This window comes from Balaenoptera physalus (genome assembly GCF_965194825.1).
Source record: "Balaenoptera physalus genome assembly, chromosome: 1".
In the NCBI taxonomy this organism is placed as follows: domain Eukaryota; kingdom Metazoa; phylum Chordata; class Mammalia; order Artiodactyla; family Balaenopteridae; genus Balaenoptera; species Balaenoptera physalus.
This window is the reverse complement of record NC_138882.1, coordinates 5,430,194-5,457,635: the sequence shown is the minus strand read 5'-3', so window position 1 is coordinate 5,457,635 and position 27,442 is coordinate 5,430,194.

Sequence of the window (27,442 nt, the reverse complement as noted above, 5' to 3'; positions counted from 1 at the left end):
GGATTTGCTCAATTTTCAGTCTTTTCTTTAAGTGAAGGCCTTCTTGAAGGAATGCAAAGCAGGCAGCCGGGAAAAATGTGCTATTTTATTTCATTGTTTGACTTTTAAACAATTAATCCCTTATATTTGTGAATCAGCTCCCTCATGAGGTTGGGCTCATGGGTACCAGGTCAGCTGTGTGATGGAGTAGATGCTGCTCAGGGCTCTGGCCAGGTTCCCTTAGATCCCTGTATTCTTGGACTTCTGCTGGGCACTCATCTCCCCCTGCCCTCCCCCCTGCCCTCCACCCCCTCACTACTCCCCTCCCACTTCAGTGTGTCTGGGGTTTTTACAGCCCCCCATTCTTTCTGGAGGGCTGCCCTTGGGCCACTGGAGCTGCTTTGTCCACTTACACAGAGTCCGAAGCCTCTGGAGTTTGCATTCCCCTTCTGACCCCCAGTCCACAGCCTGTAGCCAAAGACCAAAGGGTGCCACGCCTAGCTCCCTTGCCTTGAGCAAGGATTAACCCAACCCCGGGCACAATTCGTACTTCAGAGCTCCCCTGCAGGATCCGGGAAGGGCGGGGCTGACCTGAAGTGGCCCCTTCTTTGCTCCGTCCCCTTTCCTATGCTGCTTCCCTGCCCCCCCTTTCTGGTTTTCCACTGGGGCGCTTCCCTAATAAACCCCGAGCTTATGCTTCCTCATCTCAGGGTGGGGTCTGCCTCGGGGGCACCCAAGATAAGGACACTAACTTGAATACCTGAAGATATTTCCACCTGCTCCCTTCTCATACCAAAACATTTGGTATTAAGTTTCAATGTACATAAATAGTTTTGCTCTTATTTTCTATAATTTTAATATAAAAGTTAGAACGGTGATATGGAGAAGTCTATGAATAAATTGATAGACCTAACCTAGAGTCCTATAAAATATCCCTCAACAATTTTGAAAGTCTAAGCCAAATCATTATAATTATGCAATGTTTTGGTTTAAACCTATAGTGTGAATCCCATGTGTTAACGCATGCTGTGTGTCAGACCCTGCGATCACTGCTTTGCATGCATTATCTTATTTCATCTCCTTAGCAAATCTACAAGGCTGGGCTTATCCCCAACTTACAGATGAAGAAACCGAGGCTCTGGAAGTGAGGTAACTTTAACTTGTACCAGGTCACACAGTAGGTGGCTGAACACTGAGTTTGAACTCCGAAGCCCATGCAGTTGCCATCAAATTTTATTGCATCCAGATGGATAAAATAACAAAAAACATTTCAATCCAGTTTGTTCCTTGTTAATTAGAGTTAAACAGGAATGCGTTCTTTTGCAGCATTCTTGATTTAAAGTTGTTCAAAATCCCATGAAAACTTTTATACAATGTAAAGTGTTGGAAGTTACTCATAAATAATCTTTTTCCTTCTGAGTGGTTTGGAAAGGAGATCGCTCTAGTAGTAATGAGAGATCCTGTCATGAAAGACTCCTGGACAGTGTGTCTAAGTGAAGATAGAATTCTTTGAAAAATGATCATTCTGGTATTTTAGGCCACTTAAGAATATTACATCAGTTCCCTTTGGACATTTGACTGATGAGATAGTAGAAAAGTTGAGAAAGACAGTCCTTTGAACCACTAGACTCTTTGTGTCTCCAGCTATCTGCACAATGGATTAAATAGTGCTTTTCTTTTGAGGGTGTTTTAAGAATGATTAAACATACTGTTTTCATAATTTTAATCAGTTTTCCTATTTCCTTGGCCCCAGGAAAGGCTATGGGTAGAATTCAATCAGGCCGAGAAAGAGTCACGATACTTGCTCTGGGAGTTGTTTGAAAATTCTCAAAGGACATGTGGTCAAGTCCACTTTTGTGTGATGACAGATGGACCATATATTTCTCTAAAAAGTGAGCCATGTCTCTGAAAAGGCTGTAGCTGCTAAGTTATAGCAATGAAAAATGCAGAAGTTTATCAAGAGGAATGGTGTGTAACCTTACAGAATACACGGCAGCTAAATAAAAACAGTGTTGCAGGAAATACTGAAAAAAATAATCCATGTGCCAATGGAGAAGACTAAAGGAAAGGAAGGTTCAGAGACAGCCTGGCCCTGAAAGTCTGATTTAGCCTCTTGCCTGCGAACTGAGCACGTAAATGAGAGAGGCATGCTCTCCAACGTGCTGAGTGGCAAAAAATTAAGAACAGCTGAGTTTCTGTGAGAGACAAAATGGCCTTCCAAACCCCACTCCTTTCTATGGGAAGTAGCTGCACAAATGTTTTACCATTCCATAAAATTTCCCAAGCATGTGCTTGCTTCAGTTGTTTTTAATGTGCTTCTTGAATACTGTACCTGAAATAGCTTCTGTAGACTGGTAGCTGAGATGTGTGCGTTTTAAATGGAAGTAGTCCTGCGAGCCGAGGTAACAGGGTGGGCGTTTGTGAGAAGAGAGGCATGAACGTTGACTCATTTAGAAAAACGATGCATCCCAGCGAGCCAGAGAAACAATGGGATGGTGAGGAAGAGACGGAGGAACGTATAGAAAAGAAATGGGGACCAGAAAGCTGAGACGGAGGTTGAAAGACATTGGAGGGAGGTGCCAAAAATATCTAATCAGACTTGTGAAGGAAAGCTCCAATTTCAGATGGTACCTTTTTAGTTTGAAATCCATCCTCATGGACTCAGCAGACCTCTCTGTGTTTACCAGTTTTCCCTGTATTGGATTCTTTGGCCCATTCTAAATCTTTAGCCTTCCATCCTCAAAATTTTACTTAAGATGCTTCAAATCTAGGTAGATCTTGCTCAGGGAGAAACATATCCAAATTCTTATGACAGATTTGAAATCATATTTATTTAAATAGACACTCTATTTCCATGAGACTACTCTGGACACTAAAAAAAAAAAAAGAGAGAGAGAGAGAGAGAAAAAAGAGCCCAAGTAGCTCTGCTCATTAAAATATCTCTTCCTGTGTGTGCTGAGAATGTCAAATGGCCACTGCATTCTCCTCCAGGGAGTTTATAATCAAGCCCAGGACCCAGTTAGATGAGGAAAAAAAAGGCTTTTTTTTTAGTCTTAACAAAGTCATATTCTTTCTTCCACCAATCCTTGCCCTCTGTAAAAAATAAAGTAAAAATTTTAAACCTGTTTATAAAAAAAAATGTTTCCACCTATTAGGCCATAATAAGGAACAGGAGTTTTATTTAGTATGGCGGCAGAATCAAGTCATACTTTCCCTCTGTCCTGAACACATGCCTAAGGAACTCTAAGAAGCAGACTTTTTCTGATAATCATTTTTTCCTCAAGTATTAAGTGTTTGCCAAATCCATAGAATGCTCAATGCCTAGCACTGTTTTAGATGTTAGAAAACATGTGGTAGATATGAGGCCATCCTACCTTCAGCTTGAAATACAACAGAGAGACACACAAATCTGAGGGTCGATATGGGAATATTTTTGCATAAAATTCAGGGATGCAGATTCAAATGGCTACAGGGGCCAGACAGGCAATATAAAAGTGTGAATGTTAGCCTACGTAAGGCATCTGGTTTTGGTGGGACCTATGGTGAAACTGAAGACTTTGAAATTAAAAAAAAAAAAATCTTAACAAAGCACTGACCACGAAACACATCAGATTTGGCAGATATGGTCTGCAACTCTTAAGTAGGCCAGGTCTGGCCCAGATACATGGAATACTTAAGTGATTATATGAACGACCTGGGGAGAAATAAGGAAAGTCTTAAAAATCATGCCAGCCACTTGGAGATTAAGTAGCCTTTATCAGGGAAGGTTTTCTAGAAAAAAAAAAAATCATTAGCTGTGGTCTAAAATAAGGATGCATTTTACTGCATTGAAGACCCAGAGACTGCAGGAGAGCCCAGCAGACTGAAACGACCTATTCAAACTAGTATTTCTCATCTAAGTATCCCTCTTACACCATCACATGCTCTTAGCTGGTTCTAACACATTTATTTTGAGTCTGGGAAGGACAAAGAAGAGAGATGGAGAGAAGGGATGGTGGGGCTGAGACCAAAGGGAAGGACCTTTTCCTCCTCTTCCAACCAGGTAAATAGAAGGGCTGGTTCTAGAGAAGAGCATCCAATTTCACAATCCTGCTCACTGAGGGTACCAAAATCAGCTGCCCACTGCAGCAGAAGTAAAGCCAGGAGTGGAGTGCTTGTTCCTAATTCTTTGATGATGAATCACATATATTTATTTCAATGTCAGAGAAAAATTTCCTGGGAACCTTCTGTGAGCATTAAGATGTCATCTATTTCAAGGGGGAAGAAGGCTCCAGTCTTTCTCTCTCTGAAGGCACATTACTCTCCAGCACATTAATTGGTCCCGTTAGATTGATTTTTGAAAGATGAAACCTTGCTGAGGGAAAATTCTGATTTCCTGGTGCAATTATCTTCTGAGTACTTATCTTTCTAGGAAAAGCTCTTTACCAAAAGCTCGTTCGTGGCTGGTTTCAAGGAAGGTTTTTTAAACTGTGTTTTAAAATAGCATTTTAAAGAAGAGATAAGAATGGTTCTGTTGAGGATTCAAATTTTTCTTTAAAAGAATTTTAGGTGTTGGCAATTGCCTGAAAAGCAGAGGCCTGAAATAAATGAGCAGAGATGTCTCAAAAATCAGAGTGTGAATCTGACAAGTAAGAACCTCAGTATCTGAAGCACCTTAGAGATGATACACATGGTCTGACTCTCCATCCAAGGCTTGAGTTTCTTCTGTGATACAGTATTTGTTGATAATCTATCCTCTGTTTGAAGTCTTCTAGTTTTGAGGAAATTTAGTCTCTTAATGAAACTCACTCCATTTTTCTTGACTTCCCAAGTCATTCAGAAATTCTTCCTTAAACTAAAAGAGATATATATATACCTTTTTATTACTTCCAGTGACTATGGTACACACTAAATAAGTTTAAATCTTCTTGCAAATAGATGTCATATACTTGAAGATAACTATTATCATACTCTAGATAGAATCATTAAATCCTGTTTCCCTTTCTGTTTCATTTTTCTAGTTCAATTATAATATTGCTAGTACAAAAGATGTGAGAATGTTTTCCGTGGTCAAATAGCTGTTTTTTCTAAATTCAGTGAGGGGCAGGATGGAGTGGATGTACATAGTATGTATCTACCAAGATCTCTCCCGGACTAGGAGTTGGAAGAAGAAGTAAAATTCGTAATAGATCTGATTTCTGGGCTTGCGACCTCTACAAATCTAAAGGAGGGCTTTACACTGCTAAGGGCTATGTCATGAAAGAGTACATGAGGATGAATGGCATGTCAACTCTTAGATGGGGGTAATCTGGGAAGACTTCATGAAGGAGGTGAGATACACTCAGGAGCTGGAAGACTGGAAGGTACATTGTTATAACAAACTGTGGATCACAATTCAGATGTCAAGAGTTACTCTTAAAGGAGTGGCTTTCTTACTACCTGCTTAAGGCAGAGACTGATAAATAAAACCAAAGCAAATTTAGGCCAAAATACTTTTCACTCTTGGACAGCAAACTTCTGTGTGTCTACAAGCTTTTGAGAATTTGTCAGGTGGTTCCAAATGTAGTTGGTATTCTTTTAAAAATAATGTAATTTATTAAAATAATAAAGGAAGTGTAATTGTAGCCCTAAATTTCAGTTGTAACATTAAGAAATATGAGATGGATAGGGTAATGTTAAGATACAAACAATACAGTCAGAAAAAAACATTGAGAAAATATACAGATTAACTACCTTCATTTAATCAATCACATGAGGCAACTACTTGGATGCAGTTTGCATTGCCCATTCAAAGTATGAGAATAACAGAATTTTAGAATTGGGAAAAGAGAGTTTTATGAAGAAAACACTTTCCACCCAATATAGGAATCGCCCAACGTGGAAATAATAGTATACTTAATTGATGTCATTGAAAATTTGTTGGATGCACCCTCTGCCCACCGATTATAGTTTAGTTCCTAGTTATTTTATTCAACAACACCAAATGTAGTTGGTATTCTTATTCTGAGTATACGCCAACACGGATTTTTATGTGAGTGAAATAAATTTTCTTAAATTACTTGATAACTTTTCTTAGTATGTAACAAATTCATGTAGAGATTTTAACATAAGTATATTAGATTAACTATGCATCCCCCAAATAATTTCTTTATGATAAAATTAAAAACATTTTTTCACCCTTCATAAATCATTAGTCTTTGTTGAGCGTTTTCTTCAGCTTTCCATCAGTGTTTCCCCTTTGGGCTGAAACCAAGCATGGAGAATTTCACCTTACCAGACAGGCCTTTTTGGAAACCATAAGCAGTGGTAAGGGAGTTTAAATTTATATTTAACTTCACATGCTTTTTACCACAAATGATATAATATGGGGTAATGAGCAATCATTTTTTTTTTTTTTGGTATAATTGAGCTAGCTTGCTGGTTTGTTCAATTTTTTATGAGCCACTTATAGATTTATTTAGGTATTTCAGTACACTCGGGCCTCTATCTCCCAGAATTGAATGTCTAAAGGTTTTTTTGGGTACACAAATAAGAGGATTTCATACCGGCAAAAAATTTCCATGTTGCAAAACAATAAGGTGATTATGTATTATATGAGGTTATTTGGAACCCCCAAATATAAAGAATGTGGAAATAAATGACATAGATCTCAAATATACTCTACATTGATATGATTTGAGACCAAATTAAAAAAAAAAAAAAAAAAAAAAGAGGTGAGGGACCACGTTGGGAGGGTCAGACATTTGCTTCCTTTTTATTTCCTTATTTAAGGTTTTATGGTTTTAAAAAATGGACAAAATAGGGATTTGAGAAGTTGGAAACATTAAATCAAAAGTGACAAACTTAAACTCAATAGGAGTACCAGAAATTAAACACTGAGATTGGGATCCTGATTATTTATTTATTCACTTATTTACTTGTATGTATATATTTATTCATCACTTTGAGCCATATAGGATAAAAATGAGTATCACATAGGAATTAAATCTTTCAGAAGAGAAGGGGAGAGAAAAAAGTGGCTAGAAGTAGAAAAAATTAAGAAGTAGTAAAGAAAACTTGGTGAAAGTCTAGAATACTTATGATTAGATACAGGAGGCAGTGGGAAGTAATAACTTTGATGGGCATTGCCTTTTTGTTATAGGTGTCCTGGAATTCTTTGGAAAGGTGTAGACACAGCGAGCTCGTGGAAGTCATAAGTATTTGGAATGAAATGGGGAACAATGCTAGGGGAGCAATTGCCACTTCGAACTGCTGGAAGGTGTGCCCTGAATCTGTCAGCAAGATTTCTGTCTGGGTTGAGTTGGATAAACAAGCAGGGCAAGGAGATCAAACCTAACTAATTTTTACTCTGGGTCTTCATTGGCCCCTGGAGAAAGCGACAGTCTCACGTTATTTTTTATTATGACTTTTTGGCCTTCATTCTGCTTAAGTTATTCAGTGAGAGTCTTAATATCACTGTTTTCAGCCCTCATGTGGGATTAGCACCTTCTTAGGCAGACAGTTTTTCCTGAGCTGCCTACAGTTTTATCACAGCATCAATGATAATTTGTTAATTTCAGAATTTTTGATCACGTCACTTATGGGATTTCACCTGTTGGTCCATAGTTCAGCTCTGATTATTTTAGGTGATGTATTCATTCACCATGGCTTTGTGTGGCTGATTCGCTCCACGCCTCCCTTCCCCACGGTCCACTAAGTGAAGGCGCTCCTTGAAGAAACTTTAGAATAAAAGAGAGCATAAAACTAACCCCCAAAGTGTCAAAAAGGTAGAGCATATCCTGAATGACCTCTAAACAGAGTTATTTAAATATATCAAAGAGAGAGGAATAAAATAACAGCTATAACAACAAAAACATCACAAGAAGACAGGATTTGGATACCTTTTTTCATACTTTAGTGCAGGAAGTTAGTACACTAAATATGCATTATGGAGCATCAAGAAAGAAGGGATACTGTGTTCCACTTTCCCCAGACTTATTTAAGATTAAAATAATTTTTGGCAGAGCATCTAATAGAGACAATATTTAGCACCACATGCTTTGAGAAGTGTTGTCCCATATTAATTGATTAAAGCTTTTCACATCCAGTGAAGAGCCTTGCTTTTAATATAAGAAAATTCAGTACAAACTTCTAGCTATAAGACAAGTAAGTCCTGAGGATGTAATGCACAGCATGGTGACTGTAGTTAATAATACTGTATTGCACATTTGAAAGTTGCTGAGAGTAGATCTTCAAAGTTCTCATCACAAGAAAAAAATATTATAACTCTGGTGACGGATGTTAACTACAATTATTGTGATCATTTTGCAATATATACAAATATCAAATCATGATGTCATACACCTGAAGCTAAAATAATGTATGTCAATTATACCTCAGTTAAGGAAAAGAAAGACAGTTCAGTGCAGGAACCTGGTTATCGCACCCATGCACAGGGTTTGCCAAGTCTGTTTAGCTGTGAATGGGCAGGTCTTCATTTCCGCTCGTCTTTGGGTCTGAGATGGGCTCAGAGCTCACGGGGAAAGCCGAGGGACTCCAGCCTTGGAGGTGTGTTTTATGTCACCCGCATGGCTTTCCTGGGGGTCTCTCTCCAGCACGGAGGCAACGTAATGACCTGATGACATTTCAACCAAAGCCAAATTTGCAAATTTGCCAATTCATCCAAGAATCAATTCACCCAAGGGCCAGTTTTCTAAATGTACTCTTTTCTAAGCACTTACGAGAAACAGATTCATAATCTATAGGGCTATTCATGCAGAATGAAAGGCCTTAGAATGTGTTTTTGAGAATTTTGAAAAGTCCTAGTTGGTAGGTTTCCGTGACAGTGTGTGACTGTTTAACCTGCCTCTGGCTCAGCCGTCTCCTGCTCCATATGCGGGACCTGGGCACAGAGGGGACTCTGTGCTGGGGACACCAGAGGACTGAGAAGCAGAGGCAGGGACGTTGAGCCTCTGAGAGAGGAGGAGACCGAGGGTCAGAGAGGCGGGAGAGGAAGGTCAGAGGAGGGGGGAGAAGGTCAGAGAGAAGAGGATGCATGTTTAGGGCAGGGAGGAGGGTTTGATGTCTTGTCTTCCTACATATTTCACAGGCTCTGCCAAGCCGTCCAGTATGAATTTCTGTGCCCGTTAGAAGTACTTTATTCTTAAAAATGCAGTAATGTAGCGAATTGGTAGATTTGAGGAATAAGGTCTTGCACGACCACTTTAGTTAACTGGCTTTTGGTGACTTTACCCAGAGCCTGAGGCCCTCGACCTGCAGTGTCATTGCCAAACATCAGTGTTTTGTTTATGATTATATTCCCAGGGCCTTGCACTGGGTCCTCTCCTCCCACCCCGAGGAAGAGGAGGAAAAGCAGGAGCTATTTGAGAGAATACAGGCAAGAGTACATACGTGAAGGTGCGAAGTATTTAGAGCTGAGCTGTCTCCAGGTGCCACCCTGTTTGTCCTCTCCTACGCGCAGACCTACTGTGGGCAGTTGGACACACTGTTTTTGTTCGGACTTGTTTAGTGGTCTTCAGAAGGCACCTGAAAAGCAAAACAGAGACAATATGTTGATATAATGTAATTGCTATTTAAGGAGAGACAGTGCGGTGTTTGGCAATCTTTCAAAGTATCTCTGAAACGAAATTGATTTGCTCATTTCTCCATCTTGTCCCTTTATTTATTCTATATTGTTAATAGAATTGTTTCTACTTCATTGATAAACAACTGCGGTGACTCCTTATTTAACAGAACTTGCCTTTCCAAAGGAATTTGATTGTTTAAAAATCACTGCTTTCAGCAAGTATCTCCATTCAGTTCAAACAGGACACCCCCCTGCCCCCAACCCTCCCTGCCATCTTGGTGACAATCTCAACTCTGAATATCCAGACTCACTCAAAATTCTATACTTTCGTTTGCTTTCATCTCAGTGGTTTATACCCATTTAACTTTATGTTTTTGATGATTGTTGTTGCTCCCTTTTCAATAATGTAAAACTCTGTTATGAACCAAATGAGATTTTATGTATTACCAAATAAGCTAAGTTTTAAAAAATAACTTAATCTTGTAATGACTTCTTTCACCACACTGCTTATAATATACAATAATGCGGAATGATTACTCTATAGGAACTCTTTTGGAAACAAATAGTTTTTAAGCACTTTCAATGGGACATTTCAGAAATTCACAAAAATGAAGAGAATAATATAATGAACCCACATGTGTCCATCCCTCTGCTTCAACAGTTAATAAGTCAAAGCCTGTCTTGATTCATCGATAGTCACCCACCCCCACTGGATTATTTTGAATCCATCCCCAGACATATCATTTTTATCCCTGAATATTTCAGAATGTATTGTTATCTCTTAAGGGTAAGAATTCTTTTACAAAGTATAACCATAATACCAATTATAAAAATTTAAAATGTTGTTAATATCAACTTTTCCCTGACTATGGCATGATTTTTTTTTTATGGGGATGACAAGTATTTATAGAACAATTATTTATTTATTTATTTTTATATTTTTTATTTTTGTCTGTGTTGGGTCTTCGTTTCTGTGCGAGGGCTTTCTCCAGTTGCGGCAAGTGGGGGCCACTCTTCATCGCGGTGCGCGGGCCTCTCACTGTCGCGGCCTCTCTTGTTGCGGAGCACAGGCTCCAGACGCGCAGGCTCAGTAGTTGTGGCTCACGGGCCTAGTTGCTCCGCGGCATGTGGGATCTTCCCAGACCAGGGCTCGAACCCGTGTCCCCTGCATTGGTAGGCAGATTCTCAACCACTGTGCCACCAGGGAAGCCTGGCATGATGTTTTTTTAACAGTGTGTTCCAATTAGGATCCATGGCAGATTGAATAGGCTTGAAATTCCAGATTTAATTTCTGCTTGTTAATCCATTCCTGTTGAAATATTACATGTTAAATATTTAATGGGCTTATTTTCCAGGTGTATAAGGACATAGAAGATTATCTGGAAGGACAGGTGTTTTTCAGAAGTCTTTTGTTATTGTTATTGTGATACTTGTATTAGTACTTGTTGTTGTAGTGACTTTTACTAATTTGGTGTAGTTTTGCTATTAGATTTAGAATTAGTCTTTTGGGCTGTTCTGATGGTTCCCAAACCTTAATTTAGAATCAGCTTTAGTTATGTTTTTACTGTGCAGTGTAATTGAATACAACTAAAGCACCCATGCAACAGTTGGAAACATATTTATCTACAAGGAGGACTATTTATATCAGTGATTCTGGGGCAAGCTCTTCAGATTTTAATTACACCCAAGGGAGATAGCAGTACTCAGCAATATCTCAAACTTTTCATGCCTCTGGAGTTCATTACCATACAATAACTACATTATCTGTCACACCTTATTGCTTAGTTTTTGCCTTTCAAAGCTTCTTTATTAACTGCAATAGTTGGTAGTAACAGAAAACACAAAAGGGCCACTATAATTGTAAATCTAGTCCTTTATGTGGGTGGAGTGCTGAAATTATGTGTGGGAACAGTTCTTTTTTTTTTTTTCAACTCAAAAGATGCTTGTAGTTTTAATCTAGATTTTGTTTGTGAAAAATAGGCTTGAAAACATTGTATGCAGCTAAGTGGACATCAGTAATTACCTCCTTTTTCCACAAAACCTCCCAAACTTTCTCTATGATGCAAGCAATACAAATTCATTATAGAAAAATTAGAAAATACAAGTGAGCACCTAAAATAATTGTCAGAGATAACAACTGTTAATCTTTGGTTAAGGGGTTAGAATTTTTCTAATATGATATAATGTAATATAGCAAAATAATAAAAATCAGGTATATCTCTATATTCATTTTATAACAATTCAAACTCTACACAGTATTCTTAACATGCTTTTTTCCTCTCAGCAATATATTATGAACATCTTTTCATGTTAACACACTGGTACTCAATCATTCTTTACTGCTATGTAAGAGTCTGCTGTTAGACTGACATGATATATACATTTATACTGATTCTGATTTTTTGATCTTATAAAAAACTGTACAAGAAACATTCTTGTACATGTGAGATACATTCTTGTGTATTTTGGTCCAGTTAAATTTTTGTGATAAATTACTAAAAGGAGAATTGGCAAAAGGTGGCAATTTTAAAGGGTTTTGAATCACAATGAAAAATTGACCTCCATGGAGTTATTCCTCAATATTCCTCTAGACTTTCTTGTGGATAAAGGGATTCTATTTCCCCTCAGGCTCACCAACTGGGTAATATTATTTTTAATTATTTTTTAATTTTTTAATCTTTATCAATCTGATAATGAAAATTTTATCTTGTGTTTTAATGTGCATTTGTTGAATCAATAGAGGGATTTTTGGTACATTTATCGGACATTTGTATTTTTTCTGCAGTGCATTGCTGCTTTGTATTTTTAGAGTTGCTTTCTTCTAGAGCATTTATAATTTTTCTCATTAATTTGAAAAGCTTTTGACATATTGAGGAGTTAATCTTTTAAATACAATACATTTTGTAAATGTTATCCTACTTCATATTTTAATTTTGTGGATCTTGTTGTTATATAGAAGTTATTAGCTCTAAGAGAAAAATTTTACCAATTCTTTTTTCCAATATGATAGAGGCAGCAGTTTTATGTGTATGCCTGTTTCTTGGATTTCTGTTTTAACCAACCCTAGTGCTTTAAACATATGTTTTATTGTCTGATAGGCAAGGCCCCCTCTGCCTACTGTTTCTTTGAATTTTTTGTTTCGCTTTGTTTTAAAAAATGTTTTGACTGCTTGGAAAATTTATTTTTCCCAAATATTTAATTTTTTCAGATAAAATTTAGAATCTTTACATTGATTGGAATTGAAGCTGCAACTGAGTTCATTTAATAGTTAAATTTGGGTAGAATCAAGAGCTTTATTATATTAAGCCCTCTAGTGAGGAAACATGGAATGTCTCTCCAGATATCCGAGTTTGCATTTTTGACTCCCAGGAGAGTATGAGAGTTTTGTCTTCATGGGTTGTCTTTACTCCCTTGCTAAATATTTATCGAGCACTTACTCTGTGCCAGGCGCTGTCCTAGGTGCTGAGAATCCAGTGGTGAACCAGACAGTCAGGCTTGCGTCCTGGCGTAAGGAGATGGAAAGGAAACATATCAGCAAGCTAATAAATTTTAAAAACCCAGAATGGGAAGTAGTAAGAAAGCCATGAAAGAGGTTAGTGTGATAGAGGGCAGTGGGGAGAGGGAGCAGCTTTAGCAAGTGGCAGGGAATCCCCTCTGGAGAGAGGATGCTTGAGCAGAGATTTGATTTCTTCTGATGAAGACCCAGTTACCTGGGAGAATATTTCTGCAGGGGGGTGGGGGGCAAGCAAATGGGAAACACGGATTCAATTGTGCTTGTTCCTTTGGGGTCAGCGAGATGGGGTGATGGAGCAGATGAGCGAGGGCGCAGGTTGTAAGGAGTTGAGGTTGAGGTGGGCAGGATCAGATCAGATCTGGGAAAAGGAGCTTGGCTTTACCTTACTGCATCAGGAAGTCTCTGAAGAGCTTTAAGCGAGGGAGGGGTGTGACCAGATACATGTTTTTAAAAGATCATGCTGGCTGTGCTGGGGAAAATAGACTGTCGAATGGCAAGGGAGCACGTGTAGAGGCTTGTCAGGAGACTGTTGCAGAGCGGAAGGAGAAGCCAACAGCAACAGTGGGCAAGAACAGGGACGCTTAGGTAAGCCGAGTGCTTAACTCACCGGAGGAAACTCAAGATTGTGCTTTCCCGGGAGGTGGCCTCCAGACCATCTCTGCTGCCTTACAGGGCAAGAGACAGGAGGAAAGGACCCAGGAGACAGGAAAGGACCCAGAGTTTTGGTAGGACAACTGCAAACTCACTCAGTGATACCAGGTAGTTATTTTAAGAGTATTTATACTGTTTTAAGGTGAGATACTTAATTATTTTTCTAAAACTTGCTCTGAATTTTTCAATCTCTCATATCTATTAATGGCTAGTAATTAAATCTATAAAGGTTCAATTTAATGAAGATGGTTGTTAATATACCTAAATTCCCCAGACTGCACATATCAGAGGAGAAAACAGCAACAACCCTGGAAAGCAATGCTACGAAGAATGAAAGAGTATCAGCCAAAGACAATTTTAGAGCTTACAGGTGCTATGACTTCACTGGGGATTAAAAAAAAATCTGTGATGGATAGTGGTGCAATTTAACTATCTACAAAAATACTTTTTCTCATTACAGTTTTAGAGAACCTAAAATTTCTATCATTCATTTCATTCTTCCTTAGTTATCATTATTAATAATTTTGCATTACTTAGTACTTTATAGTTGACACATTTATTTAATCTTCTCTGTTATGATGTCAGCTTATACTTTATTATTTTTATTTCACAGAGAAGAGAAGATTCAGAGACATGAAATAACATGTCCATTAAAGGTCCCTCAGTTGGAAAGTGGCTAACAGGTCATGTAAATCATGCCTTCTCTTTCCAAGACCAAATTATGTTTCCACCAGTCTGCTAGCTAAAGATATTGGTATAATTTTATTTTCTATGAGAACATAACACAATATTTATGGTTATTTGTTTGAAATTAGCTCTCCTAATCTAGTAAGCAAAATCCTGAGGGCTGGGGCAGGTTTTACAGTGGTGTGGGGGTGGAACAAGCAGAGATTCTGAGGGTGAGAAGGCTGGTGATATTTGGATACGAGGCATTCAACGGCCTTGTAGGCTCCCTGGGCTCCATTTGAGACTAACCTCTGTGGTCCAAGACCCTCACCTGAGAACCTACTGGGACTCTCTGACTTATATGGGGTGGGGACAGGAAGGTATGTTTGTGTTGGGTTGAATTTTGGTCTCTTTCATTGACCTCCTCAAATACTAAGTTTATTTTTTTCTCCTAGGAGTAGGGCATACTTTCTAGGAATCCTTCGGTTATCTGATTAGATTTGAAAAAAAATTTATCCCTGGTGGAAATCTACCTTATTCCTAACAACATTACTGTTTGTCTGTCCTTGACATTTTTGTTGTCTGTCAGTAAGAGGAAATTTCATAGGGAAAAGGATGGATGTAGGCCCTGATATAAGCTTGTTCCCCAAGCCACCCCAGGAACTGAGGTGTTGAAAAGATTTCTTCTCAGACTAGCATCTTTTGGACAAATTTTATCCATATTCGCTCCTCAAATTCTGTGTGAATTTTCCCCTATCTTGCTTGGCTTTGTTCATGAGAGCCTGGTTCTGGAAGACGGTTCCTCTCCAAATCTCTTGTTGGGGCTTTGTAATTTTGTAGGGGGTGGTAGGGTAGAGTCTGAGTCACAAGCTTTTGCAGCCTTTTTGACCAACTTTTCCCACTCTTAGGATTTGTCTCAGTCTAAACTTAGTTCCCGTGCCCCTTGGTTTTCTTCTAAGATATACCAAATGACCAAAGTTGTCTAGTTGAGAAGTGCCTTAGATCAAAAAGAGTATATAATTTCAAAAATCCAATATGGTCTACATTTTCTCATAGGTATGAGGAAGTATCCAAAAGAAATTCATATTTTAAATTGTGTCCTTAAGATATTCCTCAGCCAAAGCAAAAGAACATTGTGCAAATCTTAAAACTCTCTCTCTCCCAAATCCCCTTATATCACAGCTTGGATCTGATAACCTTTACTGTACTGTTACTGCATTATTCCTCTGCCTCCATCCTATGTTCCACTCTTTCCTGTGCCTCCTTCTCTCCCTCTGACCAGTTCCCCATCCCTCCTCAACCATCAGAAGTCCTGCTGGGGCTTCCCTGGTGGCGCAGCGGTTGGGAGTCTGCCTGCCAATGCAGGGGACATGGGTTCGAGCCCTGATCTGGGAAGATCCCACATGCCGCGGAGCAACTAGGCCCGTGAGCCACAAGTACTGAGCCTGCGCGCCTGGAGCCTGTGCTCCGCAACAGGAGAGGCCGCTACAGTGAGAGGCCCGCGCACCGCAATGAAGAGTGGCCCCCACTTGCCGCAACTAGAGAAAGCCCTCGCACAGAAACAAAGACCCAACACAACCAAAAAAAAAAAAAAAAATTGTAAACATTAAAAAAAAAAAAAGTCCTGACACTCAGTTACCTCCTGAAGTTAAGCACCCATCAGACAGAGAAAACTTCTTAGATTTGACTGTAAGCCCTGGTCTTATCAGAGATGAAGAACATTGTGAAGACTTGCCAAAGTTTAGACAGGATAAAGAAAAAGTACCAGGGGGTTTTAGAATAGTTTTAGGAACCTATAAACCAGGTTAGTTCATATGTTAGCAGAAACCTCCATGTTAAAGATGGTATGGATGGACTTCCCTAGCGGTCCAGTGGTTAAGACTCCGTGCTTCCACTGCAAGGGGCACGGGTTTGATCCCTAGTTGACGAACTAAGATCCCACATGCCGTGCTGTGTGGCCAAAAAAAAAAAGATTGTATGGAAAAGGCAGAACGGGAAACCACAAGGGTGACTTAAAAGACCCTGAACTGCATAGGAAACTGGAGGGGTTTAGAAAAGCTATAGATGGTGGACAAGGTGTCTTAGAGGCACTCCTCAAAGTCTGTTCTGTGAAAATAGATGAGACTCTAATCCAGTCCTGCAAGCGAAGAAAGGATGAGTCTGTGGACGACTTCAGGACAGGCTCTTACACACTTTCAGTCAGCACTGAGGAGCAGACTGCACAGCAAATGTGACTCCAGCTCTCTCCCCACTTTCTGTTAATGACATCAAGCTCAAAATGGAGAATTCAGTAGTGAGCATAAACTCTAATGGGAAATAACCCCCATTGCCAGAATGCCAGCATCTCTCTAAGCATTTTGAAAGAGCTTTAGAACTCATAATAAACTGACGAATTTATACATAAAACAATTATAGGTTCCCATCCCGGTCATTTAACCCTGCAGAAGAGAGTCTCTCAATAGCTACGTGTAGAAACTATAAACAAAAAGAACCTGGGGAGAAGAGTTGCCTTGCATCAGCCAAGGAACTAAAGGAAACAATGAAGCAAGTGATCAGAAAAGGTGCTGGAAGAGGGGGAATAAAGCACCTAATCTCCTATTTTGCCCTTAAATTCACAAGGTGAAGTTTGTATAAATATTAAAAAGATAAACCTGTAATTTTTAAACTGATATAGGCACTCTGATAGATTTATCTGTCTTAATTCTTAACTGTTACACAACCTCACCCTTGGAGTTAACAAACTACCCATGGCATGGATATCTGCCTACAGTAAAGGTAGTATATCAACCATGTACAAAGCTAGTAGGAGGGCCAAAAGACAAAAGTAGTAAAATCATCTATATCCACGATAAGTAGTTAAGGAATACACACAAAAAAGATGTAAAATATGATGGGGAGAGGAGAGTAAAAATGCAGGGTTGTTAAAATGCATTTGAAATTAAGAGATAAGCGATGTAAAATAATCAATAGCTACATATAAACCTCATGATAACCACAGGCCAAAGATCTATAATAGATATGCACACAAAAAAGTGAAAGGAATACAAACGTAACACTAAAGATAGTCATCAAATCACAGGGGAAGAAAATAAAAGAAGAAAAGAACAAAAAAAAACCTACACAAACAACCCCAAAACAATTAACAAAATAGCAATAAATACATACCTATCAACGATTACTTTAAATGTAAATGGACTAAATGGCTCCAATCAAAAGACATAGAGTGGCTGGGACTTCCCTGGTGGTCCAGTGGGTAGGAATGCAGGCTCCCAGTGCAGGGAGCCTGGGTTTGATCCCTGGTCGGGGAACTAGGTCCCGCATGCACGCCACAGCTAAGACCTGGTGCAGCCTAAATAAATAAATAAATAAATATTAAAAAAAAAAAAAAGACATAGAGTGGCTGAATGGATTTAAAAAAAAAAAAACAAAAAGTTCAGTTCTAAAGACACACACAGCTACATGTAAAGGAATGAAATTACAACATTCTTTAACACCATATACAAAAATAAACTCAAAATGGATTAAAGACCTATATGTAAGACCAGATACTATAAAACTCCTAGAGGAAAACACAGGCAGAACACTCTTTGACATAAATTGCAGCAGTATTTTTTTGGCTATGTCCCCTAGAGTAATGGAAATAAAAGCAAAAATAAGCAAATGGGACCTAACTTAACAGCTTTTGCACAGCAAAGGAAACCATAAACAAAACAAAAAGGCAATCTGTGGAATGGGAGAAAATATTTGCAAATGATATGACCGACAAGGGATTAATTTCCAAAATATACAAACAGCTCATACAGTTCAATATTAAAAAAACAAACAACCCAATCAAATAATGGACAGAAGACTTAAGTAGACATTTCTCCAATGAAGACATACAGATGGCCAACAGGCACATGAAAAGATGCTCAATATCACTGATTATTAGAGAAATGCAAATCAAAATATTGGAATTAACATATATACACTGCTATATATAAAATATACAGCAAGGACCTACTGTATAGCACAGGGAACTATATTCAATATCTTGTAATAACCTATAATGGAAAAGATTCTGAAAAAAAAAAAATCTGAATCACTTTTCTGTACACCTGAAACTAACACAACATTGAAAATCAACTACACTTCAATAAAAAAAAATGTGCAGAAGACCTGAATAGACATTTTTCCAAAGAAGACTTACAGATGACCAACAGGTACATGAAAAGATGCTCAACCTTGCTAATTATCAGAGAAATGCAAATCAAACCACACTGAGATATCACCTCACAACTGTCAGAATGGCTATCATCAAAAAGACTACATATAACAAATGTTGGCGAGGATGTGGATAAATGTGAACCCTCCTACACAGCTGGTGGAAATGTAAATCAGTGCAGCCACCATGGAAAACAGTATGGAGGTTACTTAAAAAACTAAAAATAGAGTTACCATATGATCCAGCAATTCCACTCCTGGGTGTATATGTGACAAAAATGAAAGCAGTAATTAAAAAAGATATATGCACCCCAATGTTCATAGTGTCATTATTTACAATAGCCAAGATATGGAAGCAACCTAAGTGTCCATCAAGAGATGAATGGATAAAGAAGATGTGGTATATATACACAATGGAATATTATTCAGCCATAAAAAGAATGAAATTTTGCCATTTGCAGCAACATGGATGGACTTGGAGGGTATTATGCTAAGTGAAATAAGTCAGACAGAGAAAGACAAATACTGTATGTTATCATTTATATGTGGAATCTAAAAAAATAAAACAAATGAATATAACAAAACAGAAACAGACTCACAGATATAGAGAATAAACCAGTGATTACCAATAGGGAGATGGAAGTGGGGAAGGGCAAGATAGGGATAGGTTATTAAGAGGTACAAACTACTATGTATAAAATAAATAAGCTAGAATGATATACTGTACAGCACAGGGAGTATAGTGAATATTTTATTATGACTTTAAATGGAGTATAATCGACAAAAATTTTGAATCACTATGTTATACACCTGAAAAATAATATAATATTGTAAATCAACTATACCTTGATAAAATATAAATTTAAAAAGAAACACAGGAAAAACAAAAATAATATTTTTCTTAAAAGGAATGCTCAGCAAACTAGTGAACTTTAGAGTGCTATAAAGCTTCCTAAAGAGATGGCTATTATAAAAGTAAGTGCTCCTATAAAAGTAGGTGCTCTTATAAAAGTAGGTGCTCATAGCTGGCATGGAGGTTAAAAAAAGAATTAAATAAAATGCCTTGGCTGATCATTATGCCAGGCAGGCAGCCCTCACTGAGAGCCTAACTAAATTTTTGGAGAGGTTCAAAAGGCTATTATAGAATGCCTGCAGCCAGCTCCAGTCAGAAAGTAGGTACTGGGAGAAATATGAGTGTAAATTGGATGTAAACAAGCTACCCTTTCTCCTCTTTTGCTGATTTAAAGCTACTTTTATCTATGTTAGTTATAAAGCCACTATTCTTTTTTTTTAATTTTTATTTTTGGCTGCCTTGGGTCTTCGTTGCTGCGTGTGGGCTTTCTATAGTTGCAGCGAGCGGGGGCTACTCTTCATTGCGGTGCGTGGGCTTCTCATTGCGGTGGCTTCTCTTCTTGTGGAGAACAGGGTCTAGGCACGTGGGCTTCAGTAATTGTGGCACATGGGCTCAGTAGTTGTGGCTCTCGGGCTCTAGAGCGCAGGCTCAGTAGTTGCGGCGCACAGGCTTAGATGGTACGCGGCATGTGGGATCTTCCAGGACCAGGGCTCGAACCCGTGTGCCCTGCATTGGCAGGTGGATTCTTAACCACTGTGCCACCAGGGAAGCCCAAAGCCACTATTCTTAATGCTACTTTTTGCATCCTTAGTCACTGCTTTATATGAGCCCGGTACCCAGTTTCAGCTGACTAGCAAACTGATGGTTTGTATACATTTTCGTTTGGGAGTGTATTAGCTTGCTAGGTCTGCCATAACAAATGACCACAAATTAGGTGGCTTAAAATACGATATTTATTTTCTCATAGCTCTGGAGGCTAGAAGTGCAAACTCAAGGTGCCAGCCAGGTCTGCTCCTTCTGGAGAAGGAGGGAAAATCTGTTCCACGCCTGTCTCCCAGCTTCTGGTGGTGGCCGGTGGGGCTCGCAGCTGCATCTCCCTCGTCACTGCTTCCACCATCCTGAGGGGAGCAGAATAGGTGACCCCAATATGTGCCACTTTGGCACAGGCATTGTTTTGGGCTGAAGGTGAGAAAGACTCAGCTGACACAGGAAGAGGTTATTTGGCCTCTCCCTTAATTGCCTGAAAGAATTTAGATAGAGGCCCTGTACCAGGAAGAGAGCAAATACCAAGGATAACTTCTAACATTGGAAAGACTTATTTGCATGGCATGGCAAACATTTGTTTACCAAATATCTGCTCATCTTCCTATGAATTGTCTTCTTCCCCTTTGAACCCTGACCCCTACCCGCGTCTCCTTAACTTGGGATGGCACATAAGCCTCAATTGCCTGACTCTCTTTGTCGTCCCATATATATATAATTTGTTTTTCTTCTGTTAGTCTGTCTTATGCCAATTTAATTATTAGACCAGCCAAGGAACCTAGGAGGGAAGGAGGGAAGAGTTTTTCTTCCTCACAGTCCCATGGCATTTTCCCATGAGTCTCTGTCCAAATCTTCTCCCTGACAGCACCCGGTCATGGTTATTGGACCACCCACATGCAGTACAAGGTCATCTTCACTCGATTACATCTTCCAAGGCTCTGTTAGCAAATAAGTTCACATTCAGGTTCCAGGTGGACAAACATTTTTTTTTGTGAGAGAGCACTACTTAACCCAGTGCAGGGGCCCCCCAGCCTCCCTTGGTTCCAGCTGCCTGTACTAATCGGTTGGTTTTCTGGGTAAACGAACTCAACCATTAGGTGATTTTTAGATGGAAAACAGCACAATAGACTAAGTAACCTAGCCCAAACTCCCTATTGTGTTGTTTAGAAAAGGGGGTTCCTGTCTCCACTGGAAAACAGTCAGCAAACTTTTGTAGGAGCTGGCTTTTGTAACTAGACTTTTACAGAAATAGAATTGAAAGGGGTCTAGAAAACAGATGGTGTTTGTTTGGAGGATATCTCACTTTTATAGATCTTACAAGTAAGATAAACTATTTGTTTTTGATTTACCTAATGATCTCCACACTACAGATTTTATTGCCCAGCACCAAACTATTCTTCGTAAGTGATGCCAAAATATTACAACATTATTTGACAATCCAGTAGGGGTATTTTGGCTGCAAACAGGTCATTGGGCGACCTCCAATGACTGGTTTTGGATTTGTAGCCTACGAGCTACTACCCATAATCTGGACAGGAACTTGTTATCTTGGTAAACTGATGCTTCCTTCCTTCCTTCCTTCCTTCCTTCCTTCCTTCCTTCCTTCCTTCCTTCCTTCCTTCCTTCCTTCCTCCCTTCCTTCCTTCCTTCCTTCCTCCATCCTTCCCTCCCTGCCTCCCTTCCTTCCTTCCATGCCGTGCGGCTTGTGGGATCTTAGTTCCCTAACCAGGAATTGAACCTGGGTCCTCGGCAGTGAGAGCGCAGAGTGCCAACCACTGGACCATCAGGGAATTCCCTGGTACCTCCTTTCAGTGTAGCTCCTGACATCAATATAGTTTCTTCCTTTGGCCCATACATCTCTCCTTTAGGAGAAAGACATCATTAGAAAACATAATTCAAGGAGAAAAACTCGACCTTGATTTTGAACCTAAACCTTAACATCTCAAGGGGAATTCCAGGTTACATTCTTGTCTCCTCAAGCTTCTTCATTCATGCTTTACAGAAGGCCCAGAAAGTGGGGAACACACCTACGTGCTGTGGTTAGGAGGATAGCAGACAAGTTAGATGATACCTGCTCGTGTGAGAGGTGCATAAACTTGGCAGGTGGCGGTTAAGAATGGAACCACCGTAGCCACAGCATTGGCTTCTCAAGGGTGGACCTGTGCTGCTTTAGGAGAAGAACGTTGTACTCCCACCCCTGCAGATTACTGTTAGGAAAAAGAGCTGGAATACAGCAAAGAAATTAGGAGATTAGGTAATTTGGTTAATAACCCCCTACCTGGTTCTTCAGGCTCTTCAGATTGGGGCTGGAATCTTCTCTCTTGATTAAATCTTGGAACTCTCAGGTCTTGGCTGAGAAGTGGACTCAAATGGATCAGAATCTTTCTCTTAGTATTGATATTTGTCAGTAGTGTTAGTTGTGTGATCTCCAGAATTTTAACACGCTGCTATACAGTCACTATCCCATGAAATGATCCAACAAATGAAATTGCCCAGCAAAAAGATCAGGAAAGCCTGACATTTATGGAGGGTGAAACAACCCCTAGTGTTACGGGTTGAGTTGCATCACACAAAAAAGGTATGTTGGACTCCTAACTCCCAGTGCCTCAGAATATGACCTTAGTTAAAATAGGGTCTTTACAGAGGTAACCAAGTTAAGATGACGTCTTAGGGTGAGCCCATATCCAGAATGACTGGTGTTCAAATAAAAAGAGGAAGTTTGGACACAGAGGCAGACATGCAGAGGGAGAACACCATGTGAAGATGAAGGCAGAGATTGAAGTGATGCTTGTGCTAGCCAAGGAATGCTGAAGATCGCTAGCAGACAACCAGGATCTAGGGGAGAAGCATGAAAGAGTCCTCACAGCCCTCAGAAGGAACCAATCCTGCCAAAACCTTGATCTTCTAGCCTCCAGAGGGGTGGGGCAATAAGTTTCTGTTTAATCCACCCAGTTGTGGTACTTTGTTATCTAGCCCTAACACATTAGTGCGACTGGAAATCTTGTAAGTGATCATGACACTTAAAATAACAGAGAAGGGGCTTCCCTGGTGGCTCAGTGGTTGAGAATCTGCCTGCCAATGCAGGGGACACGGGTTTGAGCCCTGGTCTGGAAAGATCCCACATGCCGCGGAGCAACTAAGCCCGTGAGCCACAACTGCTGAGTCTGTGCGTCTGGAGCCTGTGCTCCACAACAAGAGAGGCCACGAGAGTGAGGCCCGCACACCACGATGAAGAGTGGTCCCCACTTGCCACAACTAGAGAAAGCCCTCGCACAGAAACGAAGACCCAACACAGCTAAAATTAAATAAATAAATTAATTAATAATAAAAAAAAAATAGCAGAGAAGATCTAGATGGATCCCACACGGAGGTGTTAATGGTCTATCCTTCAGCTCAGATTGAAGATACTGGGATCCTATATTTGGAACTACCTATCCCTACACAATTAACTGTCCACATTGACACAACTTCACCGTTCCATTGTCTTCATTAGCATAAATTTACTATTTTAGGAAACTCTTTCCTGGGAAAATAAAAGTTGGAAATGGTTTTATTGTTTATATCAAGAAGTTCTCCAAAAAGCCATCAACTCTTCAATAGAAAGCATCAACCAAGGACAGTTTATGCCCTAAAAATCTTTGAAACCGTGTCTTCAAAAATCCTTGTCTTGCTAAACTACTTTAATCCTACCACCAGTCCTAAAGTATTATATCATGTCTCTTACCCAATATTAACCAAACCCCCACCCGTATTAAAAGACCCACCTTGAACCAGACTGCAAATTCTCAGTAAAATCGACCTTGCCCTTCCTTGTTTGAGATACTTCCAAAGCTCTGTGAGGTGGTGGTCTACCTTGCCAAGGCTGTCAATGAACTTAGCTCTGTCTTATCAGCAAGTTGTGTTGTGATATTTAGGAGCCAACATTCTAGAGAATGAGGCAGTTTTTTAAGCAGTTGGAACTCATAGTGATTCTGAGCGAGAGGAGGGATGGTCGAGGTAGAGTGACGAATGGTGAGTTTGAGCCATCCATGTACCTTCACCCAAAGAGAACCAAGGACCAAAGAAAACCAAGGAAACTAACAGATGGGCGTAGTTAGAGGTGGGGGGGGGCGGGGCGGGGAAGTGATGACAAACATCAATTATGTTAAAAATAAATCTTTGACCTTGATTGCAATGCTATTTACTTATTGTCTCTGTTCAGGCTGCTAAAACAAATTCCTATAGACCAGGTGGCTTAAACAACAAATATTTATTTCTCAGTTCAGGAAGCTGGAAGTCCAGGCCAGGGTGCAAGCATGGTCAAGTTCTGGTGAGAGTTCTGTTCCAGGTTGCAGCCAACTTCTTGTATCCTCACATGGCAGAAAAAGAGGGCTAGCTAGCTCTGTGGCTTCTTTTTTAAGGGCACTAATTCCATTCATGAGGGATCCATCATGATGACACAAGTACCTCCCAGAGGCCCCATCTCCAACCAAATATCATCACATTGAGGATTATATTTCAGTATATGAATTTTGGAAGAACACAAACATGCAGTCCATAACACTTACCTTGCAATTTAAAATTCCTTGTAAGTATGCTCTAGACTTGCTCTTCAACGTATGGATGTTTGTGGATGACTAGCACGAGGATTGCCTGGGAGCCTGTTAGAAATTCAGCAACTCAGTTTGTACTCAAAAAGTGCTGAATCACGGTCTGCATTTTGACAAGAGTCCCAGGCTGACTCAAATGCACATTAAAGTTTGAGAAGCATAAGTCCAGTAGATTTCAAATGGAGGTGAGGAACTTAAATAATCAGGCCCTCCTGGGACCGGTTGTACTAGAATTTCTGTGTGGGAAGTCCCAGAAAATGAGGATAAGTTTAGGTCACCCTTGGAAATTTTTTTTTAAGTCTTCATTGAATTTGTTACAATATTGCTCCTGTTTTATGTTTTGGTATTTTGGCCATGAGGCATGTGGGATCTTAGCTCCCCAACCAGGGATCGAACCCGTACTCCCTGCATTGGAAGGCGAAGTCTTAACCGCTGGACCACCAGGGAAGTACCCCACACTTGGAAACTGAAGCAAGTAAATCACCACATTATAGGTGGGATTTGTCATTGCTGGAGGGAGGTAGCAGAGTAGAAAAAAGCAAAATCAGAGGATTCAGATGTCAAGTTCTGTTTTTGCCATTTACCATCTATAACCTTGAGTTATTCCTTACTAAAATTTTGAGCTTCAGTCTTATCTCAATACAAGAGAAATAACAGTGTCTCCTCAAGGAAGGTCTTATAAGAGTTAAATGCAAATCTAGGGGAAAAGTGCTTTGCAAGCTATAAATTCTTATACATATGTAAATCTGTTAAATCATGTTATTTGGCAAGTAATTTACCATGGAGATGGTTTACACTTATGTTCATGATAATGGTCTGTTTTTAAATTATCCATCTGTGGTCTTAAGGTGAGAAAATTTTAGTATAACTTACATTTTCCAGATATTTTCTAAAAACTAGTTGTTTCCTTCTGTAGATTTTCTTACAGAAATAAGACTGCATGGACTGATTTCCTTCCTTCCTCTCTCCCTCCCTCTCTTTCTTCCCTCCCTGCATTCCTTCTTCCTTTCTTTCTTTCTTTCTTTCTTTCTTTCTTTCTTTCTTTCTTTCTTTCTTTCTTTCTTTCTTTCTTTCTTTCTTTCTTTCTTTCTTTCTTTCTCTCTTTTCTTTCCTTCCTTCCTTCCTTCCTTCCTTCCTTCCTTCCTTCCTTCCTTCCTTCTTTCTCTCTCTCTGTCTCTCTCCCTCCTTCCCTTCCTTCCTCCTTCTCTCTCTCTCTCTCCTTTTTTCTTTTTCTTCCTTCCTACCTCCCTCCTTCATTTCATTTAAGTTCATTTAATTTCATTTCATTTTTTCATTTCATTCAGCAGTTATTTATTGCCATGCACCTCACTGGGAATACGATGGTGAACAGTGTTGTCAAGGTTCTTGTCCTCATGGAACTTGTATTCTAGTGAGGGAAACAGATGATTAAAAACAATTAGAACATAATTTCAGCTGGATGAAAATTCTATGGCTAAAGTAAAGCAGAGTCAGGGCATAGAGAGCGATGGAGGCATGTATTCATACAAGGAAGGGCTATTGTAGACAAGGTGGCCAGGACAGGCCTCTCTGGGAATGATTTTCCACCAGAGGCTTGAATAAAATGAGAGAGCCAGAGTAAGCTCTGAGTGAAGAGGACTTTAGATGGAGGCGAAAGCAATTGTAATGTGCTCCTCACTCACGGTATTTGAGGATGAGCAGGGATATGGTTACTGGCCAGAGTGGAGGGAGCCACAGGGGCGGGGGAGGAGGGCAGAGGGCACCGGCCATGGGGGGGGGCGTCTCGCAGCAGCAGCAAGGAGTTTGGAGTTCTTCCTAACTGTGAAATTGGGGTGGGAATTTCTGTTTATAAATAAGTATACTGCCTTTTGTGCATTTGTCTGATGTGAATTACTTCCTGAAGAGTCTAAGCGACATTTGATAAAAAAAAAAATTGAGCGCTTGAACCTGAAAAGCTGAGGCCTTGACCCTGAACTTGACTAAACTGGTCGTGGTGCTGCTCAGCGATGTGACCCTTTCCTGAGTCAGCCAGGTAGTTGCCCTCTTAGGTTTTTAAAAAATTCATCAGTGTTCTTTTCATTTTAAGACATACAAATCTATCAAAAAATTTGTCCTAAAGAAGCTAAGAAAGAGCTTTATCAGCGCATAACTGAAGAGCCCGTAGGTAGTTGGGCTTCAGATGTGGCTTCATCCAGCTCAGTGACTGCATCACGTGACCCCAGCTCTGCTTCAGCTCCATTCCCAGTCCCCATAACCTTGCTTCCTAGAAGCTAGAGTTTCACGGCCGCAGTGATTCTGAGTCTCAAATCCTCATTCCTTGCAGTACCAGCTAAAAAGAGAGCCTCTCCTTTGACAGATGGCATGGGATGCAGAGCAGGTAGGGGGAGAAGAGAGGAAACGTCTTTCTCAGAAGTCCTAGCCAGTAGTCCTTTAAGTATCCCTGGACTGAATTCCATCATGGGTCCACTGCTGAATCAACTCTGTGGCCAGGGAGATGGAATTTTCTTATTGGCTTAAACCAATCACATCTGTTCCTAGAGCTAAGGGTAGTGTCCATCCACCCAAACTGAACAACATAGGGTGGGGAAAGGGGTGACTCGCTGGAGAAAAGTCTGAGTGTGTCGGCAGAAAGGAAGGATGGAATCTTAGACAAGCTGTAACCTGTTGAGCGTAGCCCTTGAGCTAAAATGGTTTTTATGTTT